The sequence below is a fragment of the Cervus elaphus genome, chromosome 2, assembly GCF_910594005.1.
Source record: "Cervus elaphus chromosome 2, mCerEla1.1, whole genome shotgun sequence".
NCBI classification, from domain to species: domain Eukaryota; kingdom Metazoa; phylum Chordata; class Mammalia; order Artiodactyla; family Cervidae; genus Cervus; species Cervus elaphus.
The window spans coordinates 11,953,152-11,966,589 of record NC_057816.1 but is presented as its reverse complement, the minus strand read 5'-3'; the positions used below and the strand labels follow the sequence as shown (position 1 = coordinate 11,966,589).

At 45.3% G+C, this 13,438-nt stretch overlaps 1 pseudogene; it reads right to left on the bottom strand.

Annotated features, from left to right (window-relative positions):
* Positions 1-221: 221 nt before the first annotated feature.
* Positions 222-9,315, bottom strand: LOC122706203 (annotated as a pseudogene).
* Between the last annotated feature and the right edge of the window lie 4,123 nt (positions 9,316-13,438).

The window sequence follows — 13,438 nt, the reverse complement described above, 5'->3', positions numbered from 1 at the left end:
TGTGTCGTGGATTATCAGAATCATTTCAGTGAATCTCCACATTCTTCCAAGCTGGTTGCTGTTGTCTCCCCTCAACTGTGATTCAGACTTTGTTCTAAATCCTTCCTGATCATTGTACACCTCCAAGGCGCGAACATAGGCACCCATTTGTTTCAGCACCATTTTGAGTGAAACCCTTTATTCTTTACTGAGAATAGGGTGTGCAGACCACCAGTTACAGTTCACCAGCATCCTGGGCAGGAGTGCCCTAAGTGTGAGTGAGTGTTTCTTAGGGGCGGCCGTACTGATTCCTGTGCCACTCCAAGCATGTACACTGCCTGTGCCGGGCCAATCCTGTCATTTCCTCGATCAAAGACTGAGAAATGCAGTCTCAGGAAGATGTGACCCAGGATCCACGTCTCTGTAGATGTACTCGCTGTGTTCTCTTTAAAGGTGGTATGGCAGTGGCCTCTAGAATCCTGGGGGAGTCAGAGACACACACCAGTCAGCCTGAGCCCTTATGTGCGACTCCCACAAATATCTAGACCCAGCACACTTGGTTTTATTTCCCTCTTTTGGTAAGTATCAAGGGATTTTCCCTTTAGCAGGGGATATATGAGAGTTCATCCAAACGAAAAAGGGCCTGTACATGCAGTTGCCATGAGGAAGGGTGTGGGGAAACAGAGGAATGATAAAAAACAAAGTCCTACTGTACAGCATAAGGAACTCTATTCAATATCCAGTGATAAACCACATGAAAGAGAATAAGAAAAAGAATATATATTTTTTTATGTGTATAACTGAGTCACATTGCTGTGCAGCAGAACTTAAGGTGACACTGAAGTTCAGCCACACTTCAGTACAATTTTTAGAAAAGAACAAGAGTGTCCCTTGGTTCTCCTCACTCCCTGTTTCTTTCCTCCTGACCGTTTTCTCTGCAGAGAATGCTGGTTCTCCTCATGCATCCCTGCAATCCATACTTTATTTTGAAACTACATTTTGTATTGCAGTATAGCTGATTAACAATAATCTGGGTTTCAGGTGGACAGTAAAGGGACTCAACCATATGTATCTGTGTATTCCGGTCCCAGAGATACCCCTCCCATCCAGGCTGTCATAAAGCTGAGCGGAGTTCCCTGTGCTACACAGTAACTCTTTCTTGGTTATCCATCTTAAATATGGCAGTGCCCACAACACATTCTTGAAGACTTAATTCAGTAACTCTGGGAAGCCTCCTTTGGCCCACAGTCACCCTTTTTGGCCACTTCAGGCTTGGGGTAACATACTCTGGCTCCGCATTCCCACCAGTCAGTCCGTAGACGTCATCACCCCTAGTAAGTCCCCAGTGCCCCAATGCAGAGCACCTTGGGATGCCATTTGCCTGGAATCCAGTGCAGTGTTGCCTAGAACCAAGCAACCCTCCATATGGCTCCATGAGTTTGTGGTTTTAGAATTCCTGAAATTCCCTCTGTTCCTCACAGCCTTCTCTGAGCCCACCAGCCAGCTCTGAACTCCCACAGGGAGCTGACATGAAGCCTCCACCCTGTGCCGGGGCTGAGCGGTCACCATGCACTCTTTATTCCCCTTAGCATCCAACCTCCCCACAGAGGGGTCAGGTACCCCAACTCACAAAGGGGGCACCTGGCCAGAACAAGGTGAAGATGGCAGCATAGAACTAGGCTGACCATGTTATTTATCATCTAAACAAGGAAAACTGCGAGAAGGGGAGGGAGAGGGTTAATCCCTGTGGTGGGACAGCACACTGGGACTTTTCCCAGCCATTCTCCTTGTCACATGGCTTATTTCAGGGACTGCTAGTGCTGACTTCCCGGGTTCATGCATCTGAGGTTTCCTTTTGAACTGAAGTTCCTTGAACACTGAGGACCTTAGTGTTCCTCTCTCGTTGAGACTCCCACCATGCCAGCATGGTGGGGCATCTCCGCATTTATTTCAGGATGATCATTGTCCCAGACGGGCCTTTGCTCTCAAGTTTTTGGTGGTGTGTGAGGCTCTGGCCCAGCCCAAGGGCTCAGCAGCATCTGCAATAGTGCGAGATGGCCTGCAGAGGGCGGCCTCCTCCCAGCAGCAGCCTTAGGGTTATTTCGAGTTTCTATTGGAGAACCACCACTCAGCGTCCTCCCCTCACCTTGAGGATGTAGGTTCGAGCTGGCACTGGGTAGTTGATACCATTGATGGTGAAGATAATAGAGGGCAAGGTATTGACCACAAAACATGAAATATAGTGCTATTAGAGAGAGAGAGAGAGAGTTTGGCCCTGGAGATCCTTGTTGTGTGTGGAGACTGGGAGTGACCCTGGGGCATGACCCTTCACCTCGGAACACCATGGCGTGGCACCAATGAGCTTCTGGATGTTATTGATCAGTCTTCTTGGGCCAAGGATCAGTGATGTCCCGGTGCCCACAAGAGCCTCACAGTTTCCAGAACAAGCAGTAACCTGTCTTTTTATGGAGATGCTGAGAGACAGTGGAACAAAGCATGCATCAAGGTCACTCTGAGTCTCCCCAGATCTTTCCGCTTCCCGACTGTCTCCTAAACAGCCCTTCGTCTCTTGCCCTGAGTCTTTTCACTTGCTCTCGACATGGCACTTCCTTGACATCCCTGAATGCAGTACTTGAATACACCAGGATCTTTTGTACCTTGACACAAGCTGGTTTTACTTTCTAGAAGATTCCCCTCCTCTTTGACTAGCAAATTTCTTCTCATCTTCCAGATTCCAGCTTAATCGATATGGTTTCAGGGAAGTCTTTCCCCCGGTGTTTATCAGTTTCCCTTCTTGACACTGGCTGTAGAGCCTTCCTCACGTCTAGCATGTACCAAAGTCACAATTCACTATGTGTGTGTGTCACTTCTGTGCATCTGCCTTCTTAGAAGTGAGGGCGAGTTTTGTTCTTATTGCCTCCCTAAAGTGCCTGGCACACAGTGGATGCACAACGCTTGTCTGTTTAGCGAGTGAATGAAGACTTTGAAAATAATGAATGAGAAACATCCGGAGATCAGTATCTTGTGGGGAGCAAATAACCAGTCAACCACAGGGTGAAGATGGAGATTCGCAGGGTAGCAGATTCTCATAGCGGTAGGAAAGAGGGGGTTCTCTGAGAGAGGGTGTCTCCCAGCATTGCTGCTACAACCAGCTTGGATCCTGAGACTCTGACCAGGAAATACATGACTAGCACACAGAAACTCCAAAGGACAGGTCAGCATTTGTCTGAGGGTACAACACAGAATCCTCTCAGTTATTGCCTCTTTTCCTCAGGTCACTCCTGGTTATCACCTTTCTGATTTTCTGTTATAGCCCTTCCCCAGTGTATGCCCAGGTATGTGGGGTGTCTTTTTTATTAGTTGCTTTCACGTCTTAAGACTGCAGCCAAGAATCTCTCCACTGCTGGGTAGCTTCTCCATAAGGAGAACAGTTTTCCCCATTTCCTCAGGACTTTCCCTTTTTTTAAACTGACATTTATGTGTACTGAGAACTTCTTTGGTCCCAGGTAACCCTGGACAGTTTGTCATCTTATAACACTGTCCAGGCTGGTGAAATCCTCCCTGATCCTGTTCATCATGCTGTAGAGTCCTCTGACCATGCCCCCCACCTCACAGGGCAGCGGGTGCAGTGCTCTCCCAGCTGCACAGACCTCTCTGGACCCTTTGAGGACCCTGGGCAGAGCACTGGTCAGGAGGACTGCGGTGGTTATGAACCCATGGGTTGTTCGTGTATCTATGTGCTTGTGTGTTTGTTTGTATGTGTGTTTGTATGTGTCTATGTGTTTTTCTGTGTGTCTCTGACTAGTATGCATTTTTATATGTGTCTCTGTGTATGTTTATATGTGTCCGCTTATATGTTTCCATGTGGCTGTGTATCTCTCTGTGTCATTGTGGGTGGTGTATATGTCTGTGTTACTATGTGTCTGAGAATCCATTTGTGTGTTTCTGCCTGTGTCCATGTATAGTAGTGGGAGCATCACTTGGGCTGACCCTCAGAGGGAGAGGCTTACCGGTCCATGTTTACACGCCAGTCACCCGCTTGGGTCAATGGTACCCAGTTGAGCTCTCCCTTGTACTAGCGGTGGTCCACCCCTCGAAACATCACCAGACTGCCTTTCACCCTGCATCTATAGAGAAAAGAGAGGAGGGGATCTTTGGAGGACAGTAGCAACAGCACTGAGAGCTTTGCTTCTCCACCCATCAAGGCCCTAATAAGGTCCCCATCTACAGATTCAGAAATTGAGTCTAGGAGTGATTGAGAACCAGACTGAGGTTGGTTACTGGCTAATGAGTGGCACAGATGAGGTTAGAGGCTGAGTCACATGGTTGGGCTCCGCCCACTATGTCTTCTGAAGAGGCCCTGGGCCTCCTGTGACCTGAGTCCTCAGACATCCTCAGAGGACAGGCTGCTGAAGTATTTTGGCTCTCTCCTTGTCCAGATGTCATTTATTCAAGAAAATCAAGGCCTGGGAGTGCTAAGGGTGTGGATTCAGGTCACCCAGAGTTGGTTCCACTGGCCTATGACCTCTACAGTCCAAAGGACCCCACACTCAGAAGGGAACCCACCTCTGCTCTCGCTGTTTTGAAATGCCTAATATTTCTTGAACAAAGGGTCCCACACTTTTGTTTTGTGTCCCACACTTTTGTTTTTCACTGGCTCCTGCAAATTGGGTAGCTAGTCCTGAGCTCACCATGAAATGCTAATGAGGAAGGAAAGCTACCCACCATCCTTCTCCTTCCTTCCTTATCAAATTCATAAGCAAATCCTATTGCCTTTTCCTTCAACTTGTTCCCTGTTGCCTTCCATTAGTCTTCCTCCACACTCAGTCCCCTAGACCAAGTTATTGGTCTTGAGCCCAGGAGCATGGTTATGTTCCAATAAAACATTATTTATAAAACCAGTGGTGAAGCTAGGTATGGCCCTAGGGCTATAGTTATCCTGGGTTAAATTATCTCTCGGAATATTTCTTTATCACTTGTTCTACAATTTTCATGCAACTGAAAGCATCTTACAGATAATTTAGAAAAAGGATTGTCCATCTCAGACTTACTTGCTGAAGTAGAAGGCAAAATCAGGCCAAGAAATGGCTTCTTGATTCTTCAGGTTGTCAAAGATGGGGATAGCTCCAAAGATAGATAGGTCAGGGTAGTTCAAGCACAAGATGCCATCAAAGGTACACCCTCACACTCAAATTTTACCACGCTTAGACCGAACAGATGGTCAGTACTTACAAGGTCCCCAATCTGTGGGAGAGAAGAGTGTTCCCACTTACAGATATGTGAAGTGGGGCTAGGACTGGAATGGGGTGCATTGCCATTAGATCCTCAGAGAAGAATTGAGGCTGGGCTGTGTCTTTGGTGGACCTCAGATTGTTAGACCAACCTGGGAGGGGAATTTGGGTTCCGTTTGTGAGAGGCTCTGAATTTTAAAACATCTGGCCCTCTGAAAAACACCACCTGAGTGAGTCAAATTGGCCTCGTGGCTTCTGTACAGGTGGGGCAACCAAGAGTCAGGCCAGGTCCCATTGGTGCTCCCTCTGGACAAAATGAGCCAAGAACAAGGTAGCCTTCTCTTTGGCATCACTGTGGCCTAATGACAGGAATGGACTGCATTCTCTGTAAGGTACTGTGGATTCTGCATCTGTCCAGGAAGACAGAAGCTGAAAATACAATCTTGCTTGCAGGGATCTATGAAATTACTCCTGGGAAATTCACTTTTGGGGATATGTGTGTCTTTGTGTAGGTATGACAGAGAAAGAGAGAGAGGAACTACTCAAGTGCTTTGGGGAGGCAGGCCATAGGCTTTATTAGACTCTCAAGGGTCCTCTAGAGTGAGAACTCATCTATCAGGGCCCCTGACTTATCTGGCCTCCAGTTTACCAGTCTGGATACCTGAAGCCCTTGACTGTCCCAAGGATCCCTAGACCAGTTTTATCCTGTCCCCAAACACCCCACAGCAACTGCAGTCCTGAAAAGCCAGCCTAGCTCCATCATTTACCATATGTGTGACCTCAGCAAGGCCCTTGCTGTCTGCACCTCAGTTTCCTCATATGTCTCATGAGCTAATCAGACCACCTGCTATGTGAGGTTGTTGCAGGATTAAAACAATTATTACATGAAAGTGCCTGGAGCAGTCTGAGGATAAAAAATGGGTGTTCTTTTTTCCCCTCTTCTCGCTCCCAACAAAATGAACCTTGAACTGCTCATGGGCAGAGAAGCTGCAAGTCCCCATCTCAAGTCACTCTCTGGGTTAGCTAATCTGTTTACTCGTGTGTCACCATGGGCGCTGCCTCCCCAGGAACAGAATCCTGTAGGTAAGATGGCCAATATCTATGGGAGTTAGGCTAGGAAGGGTCCAGCCAGAAGGTCCTGCATCTGTTTTGCAAGCATTGGTCACTCCATAGGCAGTCCTGACTCAGCTTCTGTTTACACTGTTACCCGAATGGTGTCATAAACAAGAAATGCCTTCATGCTCCTAGATCCATAGGCGATGCTGAAGGTCTTTTGCTTAGGCCGGAAGGTGGAATACTCAAGATGTCTGAACCTAACTTGTGTAGCTGCAGACAAAAGAAATGAGTGTCATCAGGGCCAAGGGTGCAAAACAGGGTGGCAAGGCAAGTGAAAGATTCTCCAGGTACAGGGTGTCTGTACTCACAACAGGTTGGGCTTGTGCAAAAGAGGGAGGGTACCCACAAGTCAGATAAGCCTGTGTCAAAGATAACCTGGAATTCCTGAGGGGGTGTTCCAATGGTGATGTTACCCACGTACACCAACTACAGGGAAAAGGAGGGAGTGGTTTAGTGCAGAACTGGCTACCCTCTATTCCCACATTCAGGCCTGCCTCTGGATGTCACATATCTCTTGAGATCACTTTCCAACCACTGTGCAGCTCACAGCCTTTAATCACAGAGGTGCTTGCATTTGATATTTTGTGTGTGTGCTACATGGTATGCAGGATACTGACTCTATAACAGGGCATTGAAGTGGTACCTCCTGCATTGGAAGTGCAGAGGCATGACCACTGGACCTCCAGGACCACTGGACACGCAGGGAAGTTCTGATGCCTTCATTTGAGATACTCTGTAGTCTCTTCAAACCCAGCCTTAGCACCCCCTTCTCCAGGAGGTCCTTCTTGATCAACCTCAGCCACTCCCTCTAAACTCAGAACACATCCAATCAACACCACACAGGTGACCCTTTATTTTGACATGTATTTACTGTTTGCCTATCTCTCAGACCGGCATGGGCATTCTTCAAGACAAAATAAGCCTTTGTTTTTCTAATCTAAAAACAGTAACCAATGTGTTAGATTCTTATGGCCTTACACAGAATACAGATTCAGTAACTTTTTATGGCTGTGGCTCTTGCATCTGTGGAAACTGAATTCCTCTGCCTGGGTACTCACAATTGCTTTGCAGTTTGTTCTACCTTCTGATCAGAGATGGTTCACTCCTCATCTGTAACTGAGTGACTCACTTAGTTCAGAAGGAACCATTGCTGCTGCTAATGTTGCTGCTGCCGCTGCCGCTAAGTCACTTCAGTCATGCCCGAGTCTTTGCAACCGAATAGACTGCAGCCCACCAGGCTCCCCCTTTCCTGGGATTTTCCAGGCAAGAACACTGGAGTTGGTTGCCATTTCCTTCACCAATTCAGGAAAGTGAAATGTGAAAGTCAAGTCACTCTGTTGTGTCTGACTCTTAGTGAACCCATGGACTGCAGCCTTCCAGGCTCCTCCATCCTTGGAGTTTCCCAGGCAAGAGTACTGCAGTGGGTCACCATTGCTTTCTCCTCAGAAGGAACAACCTCCCTCAAACTAATGACACATCTTTGACACAGAAATGGATGTTTACCTGCCACCTGCTAATTTCTGGGCCCAGTAACCAAGATCAGGAGTTGAGGATGAGAGTGCCTTTTCCTCTGGGTGGGGCCCCTATGCCCAGGGTTTCCATGTCCTGCAGGAGCCCTGGCCCCAACAACCCACGTGGCATCTCCAAATGAGCCCCAGTGCTAGGCTAGAGCATGAGGGGTGCTGGGTAGCACCATCCTCCCAAAACACTCACTTCCATGATGTTCCTCAGGGGGTGAATAGTTATATTTGAGCCACGAGAAGAAATCTGACACCGTCTATAAGCATGTTCCTTCACGAAGTTGTTCAGCATGTTTTTTTCACTGAGGGTATTTCTCATGGTCCTCATTTTCGTTAGAGGTATTCTTTACCAATCATTTGACAAAGAAAGCAAAGAAGCTACAATTAGCTGTCAGTGTTAAGGTATAACTGTTATTGTAATGGCACTGTGTATTTTCCAATCATTTTTATGAGTCACCTTATTATCAGAATGTTATGCATATACCATGGCAAAGAATAGGTTTGATTACAGGTTCTGTTATGTAATGTTAGGTAAGCCATATGAGTGGGGTCTCAGTCTCCCCTCAGTAAAATGGTGGAACGTAATGATTAAAACCCTCCAAATAGATTATTTTGGGGATAAGTGGAGTGATGTATTTATGGTATTTAATAAATATGCAGTCTCAACAATGACAGCCATTGGCATTGCAGTTGCCATCCCAATGTATCCTTCTCATAGAAGCTCAGGGAAGGAGGTAGAAAGGGGATTCCTATCCTCTTTTACAAGGGAGGTATTTGAATTGCAAGAGGTTTGTGAATTGGCTCTGGTCACACTGCTTGTCAGATATAAAACAGTGTATAAGTAGCTCTTCCAATCTTTCTCCAAGAAAGAGAGGAGAGAGTTGAAAGAAGAATCCAGGAGATAGGGAACAAGTTAGGGAAATGTAGAGGCTTGAGAAGGAAGGATGAGTCAAATGAAAAATTAAAAGGAAACAATACAGAAACAAATGCACTCACAGAGACTTCCACAGAGATGGAGAGATAAATGATAGTGATACAGAAAATCAGACATAGACATATACACACTGAAGTAGAGAGGGAACAAAGAGGACATGTTAAATAAAAGGTAGAAAAGTGCTATTCCACAGGACCACACTTACATCTGCATTGACTCTGCACTGAACAATTGCAAGGAAGCCAATTTCCATAGGTCATGACATGACTGGACCCCAAGAGTTGTGCAACTCTGCAAATCTACACCAAACCTTGGGACCCACAGTTCTTATAGCAAGGTACTTATTAATAAGCAAGTGTTGAACTTTAACACTGTCAGGGAAATATTCCATTCCCTTCTAAACCTAATGGGTGGAAGAACAATCAGATGAAAAGAAAAATCACAGAAAGAAATATGATGCGGCTTACAGTCCCCATACTTACATGACTCTGAAATCTGAGAAGGCCATGAGATCGAAGAGCACAATCCAATTCATACTTATTTCCTGGCTCCAAGTACTCAGGGAAGTTCAGGTTCTTAGCATGTAGTGGTGACCAGGAGCCCCTAGGTATATATGCTCTGACATGCCCTAGTTTAGCCCTTTAGGCCAATAGTAGATCTGAAAAAAACACAAAGGTCTTGATAAAATCTGTACATTCATCAGCGTCCTTGGCAGGTGGACTTTGAAGCTTCTCAGAATACAGAGAATTGAACTGTAATCTCTTCCTTGAAGCTTGGCTGGAAAATCAAACTAATTTGCATGGACATCTAATAAGATGGAGAATCTTGCCTACTTGGAGAAAAAAAAAAAAAAACTGCAAAGAACATCATGAAAATGGTATCTAGGGGCCATAGTCAACATTCATGTTTTCATGTCATCTTCCTAGCCACTTCATGAGATATGCATTGCTGTCTTCATTGGAGAGGAGATTGCTAGGAGGATATGTTGTCAAATGGCAAAGTGAAGATTTCAGGGACAGCCCAGGGACATACAACTGGCTTTAGGTAGTGGGTCTAATGGCAGAGATCAGGGGCACCTATGATGCCAGTCTGCATCAAAGATTTAGGGCAGAGCAGTACTTCAATTACATGGTTTCAGTATTGGAAGAAATGTCATATGCATCCACAAGATATTTCATATCATCCAACAAATGTACAAGGAAGTACTGTGTGTTGGGTTCTGGGTTAAAGGCTTCAAAGTCAAAGTTGATCAAGACAAAAGTAGTCTTTATTTTAAGAGAGCCAGCAGTCTAGTTCTCACAAACTCATGGCCCGAGGAGGCAAGAGAAATGATAGTAGGACGAGGTGGCCATGCTGGACCCAGGGCAGCACAGGCCTGACCACTGGGAGCAGCCTTTCCTCCACTTCAACCATGCCGGAAGGCATGCCAGTTGTCCATGTTTTCAGGAGAATCAGAAGGTTGGATATTTATGTACAATCTACTGATTTTAATGTTAGCAACTAATTTTTTTCCCAGAAAAAAACAGTGGGAACGCAATCTCCACAATGATGTGCTGGGACCAGCCTTCAGTCTCTGCAGGTTTTTATTTCTGGCCTAGACATGTGAGTGCAGTGGGAACAGAGAGGAATTTAATTCAAGTTGGTTGATTTACAAAGAGACTGAATGCATACTAAACATGTTTGTTTCCTTTCTATTTATAAAGAAAGATCATCAAGGACATACAAACCAATGAATTTCACTGTTGTAGATAAGTGGATATATTTCTGGTATAATTTCCCCATAGGGTCTATGCCATGAATAATTTTGTCTGCCAAAGCAAACATACAAAAAAATAATTTTGAAATGTCTTCACAATCAAAGAAGACAAAACAGCTGTGGCAGCCAAAGTAAAGACAATCGTGTATAATGACTCATCCAGGACTCCCAGGGCCTATTCCTGCATGAGATCTATCCAGGCCAATCCCTTGAATACAACAGAAGCCTCTTCTGTTGCCAGATGTGTTTAGATGGAGCACTGTGACTTAATCCTCATTTTTGCATATTGTTTAAACTCAGTATTGGTGGTTAAATCCCAAAAGGGGAATATGAAACCAGTGAGAAATGACACACATATATGCCCTTTGAACTATGGTGTTGGAGAAGACTCTTGAGAGTCCCTTGGTCTGGAAAGAGATCAAACCCGTCCATCCTAAAGGAAATCAGTCCTTAATATTCACTGGAAGGACTGATGCTGAAGCTGAAGCTCCAATTATTTGCCCACTTGGTGGGAAGAACAAGCTCAATGGAATAGCACCTGATGTTAGGAAAGTTTGAAGGCAGGAGAAGGGGAAGACAGAAGATGAGATCGTTGGATGGCATCACCAGCTTGATGGACATGAACTTGAGCAAGGTCTGGGAGTTGGTGATGGATAGGGAAGCCTGGCATGCTGCAGTCCAAGTCGTTGCAAACAGAAGGACACGACTGAGCAACTGAATTGAACTGTTCAAGTATAGAACAAAGACTGATAAATCTAATTGCATCAAGTTGGTGATGAGCTGCCCAGAACAACACATTACTTAAGTGGCTTTAAAATTCAGAATTGGGAGGAGCCAAGATGGTGGAGGAATAGGACGGGGAGACCAGTTTCTCCCGTACAAATTCATCAAAAGAACATTTGAACGCTGAGCAAACTTCACAAAACAACTTCTGACTGCTAGCAGAAGATTTCAGGTGCCCAGAAAAGTAGTACATCCTCTTCAAAAGGAGGTAGGACAAAATATAAAAGCTAAAAAGAGAGACAAAAGAGCTAGGGATGGAGACCCATCACAGGAAGGGAGTCATAATAGAGGAAGTTTTCAAACACCAGGAAACCCTCTCACTGGCAGGCCTGGAGGACCTCCAAGTTTTCAAATCTTGGAGGGCAACCTAACTGGGAGGAAAAATAAATAAAACCCACAGATTACAGGCCTAAAAGCAACTCCCAGCAGAAACATACCCCAGATGTCCGCATCTGCCAGCAGCAAGTGGGGGCAGAACGGAAAGGTGTGGGCGGCATTGGGTAGGGTAAGGAGCAGGCCTGAATGCCTTGAGGGCAATCGGAGGGAGCTAATGTGAGATAGCAACTTAAATTGTGGGATAGCAAGACAGAGAGAGAAAATTAACCAGCCCGAACACACTGCCGGCAGTTTGCAGAACAAAGGGACTGAGCAATTCCAGAGAAGAGCTAGCCAGTGGTGGACTGGCCCATCCTCCGCTGGAGGGTGGGGAAAGGGGCAAACTTGGCCCCAGAGACAGCACCCCTACAAAACTGCAAACAGGCCTCCAGTTTCTAACCAAAGACTTCCTGAGATTCTGGATGGTCGACATTTGCCGGGAGGGTCACAGCTAGAGGCCAGCTCCTGAGAATAGACACAAGGTGCACGCATGGGACTGGTGCACCCAGAAACTGAGGCTGGGACCATGGAGGGGAGAAGGTGCACTGCACCCTGGGAGAGTGCACCCCTCAAGCTCCTGTCCACCTGAGCTGCTCGGGCCAGGGAAGGTACAAAACGCAGGCCCAACTGAATCTGCACTTCTGTGGAATACCCGAAAACTGGAACCTCACGCAATGCAGGGCCCGCTCCATATAGAGCAGCCAGGACCTGAACAGTGTAGATGGGGAAAGCACACACCCGTGAGTGGGGGCAAACCCAGTGTGGCTGGAACACTGTGAGTGATACCCACACACTCCAGTGATATTCGTCTGCAGCGCCCCTCCCTCCCCGCAGCACGGCTGAACCAGTGTACCTAAACAAGAGACCACCTCCGCCTTCCTGTGTCAGGGTGGAAATTAGACACTGAAGAGACCAGCAAACAGAAGCCAAATAAACAAAGGAAACTGCTTCAGAAGTGACCAGTGCAACAGATTAATCCCTGTAGGTAACACTGACTACACCGGAAGGGGCCTATAGATACGGAAAAGTGTAAGCTGGAATGAGGAGCTATCTGAAACTCAACCGAATGCACACTGACCACAACAGCTCTAGATAAATTCCTAGATATATTTTTACATTTTTTTAAATAAAAAAAAATGTTTTAATTTTAAAAAGTTTTCCTTTTCTTTTCTTTTTTTTTTTTGTTTTTAAACTTTTATTTTCTTTTAAAGTTCCCTATTACTCCCTTATTACTCCTTAACTTTCATTTTCATTTTCATATATTTTTACTATTTCTTTTTAATTAGAAAGAAATTTTTTTTCTTGTTGTATTTTTTTTCTCTTATTTTCCTTTAAAGTCCTCTATTACACCTCTATAACTCCTTAAATTTCATTTTCATTTCACTATAACCCTGCAAAAAAAAGGAGAAGCCCTATTTCTAAATTGAAATTCATATATATTTCTAAAATTTTTTGTGTTTTTGTTTTTGTTTTTAATATTATATTTTTAAGTTTCTAACCTCTACTCTAGATTTCCAATCTTTGTTTTGCAGTTTTTTATATCAATTTTAGACATTTAAGAATCCAATATTCAGTATCCATTTTTACTCAGGAGTGTGTTGATTACGCTCTCCCCCTTTTGACTCTCCATTTTCTACCTCAGAAGACCTCTATTTCCTCCCTTCCCCTTTTCTTCCCAATCCAATTCTGTGAATCTCTGTGAGTGTCTGGGCTACAGAGAACACTTACAGAACAGAGAACTGCA